Raw genomic sequence first — 677 nt, 5'->3', positions numbered from 1 at the left:
CATCCTGTGAACGGAGGGCCGTCTCTGACCTAAAGCTCCATCCTGTGAATGGAGGGCCATCTCTGACCTAAAGCTCCATCCTGTGAATGGAGGGCTGTCTCTGACCTAAAGCTCCATGAACGGAGGGCCGTCTCTGATCTAAAGCTCCATGAACGGAGGGCCATCTCTGACCTAAAGTTTCATACTGTGAATGGAGGGCCGTCTCTGATCTAAAGCTCCATCCTGTGAATGGAGGGCCATCTCTGACCTAAAGTTTCATACTGTGAATGGAGGGCCGTCTCTGATCTAAAGCTCCATGAACGGAGGGCCATCTCTGACCTAAAGCTCCATACTATGAACCGAGGGCCATCTCTGACCTGTAGCTTTGCTGCCCTTTACTATTTTTCATATTTCCTTCTTGAGGTTATAATTCAGATGTAGAAAGATCTTGGTCAATTGGCCATTAGGTAGGTAAGTAAATCCGAAGAACAGAGAAGAGAAAAATTTAACACCAGTAGCAGCTAAGCTGTTATATTTTAACTTGCAAATGACTTAAGGAAAGATTCTAGGGCCCGAATAAACTAAAATAAACCTTATGCAAGTGATAAGTATTCTTGTAGTGTTCTGTGCATAATCTGCGCTTCTGCGCTTCCGGGGTAACCTTCATTTCAATCCAGGAGGAACTCTTTATCATATCT

This window comes from Otolemur garnettii, unplaced genomic scaffold (genome assembly GCF_000181295.1).
Source record: "Otolemur garnettii isolate 467f Iridium unplaced genomic scaffold, OtoGar3 scaffold00119, whole genome shotgun sequence".
Taxonomy (NCBI): Eukaryota; Metazoa; Chordata; class Mammalia; order Primates; family Galagidae; genus Otolemur; species Otolemur garnettii.
Note: the sequence above shows the minus strand (reverse complement) of the source record.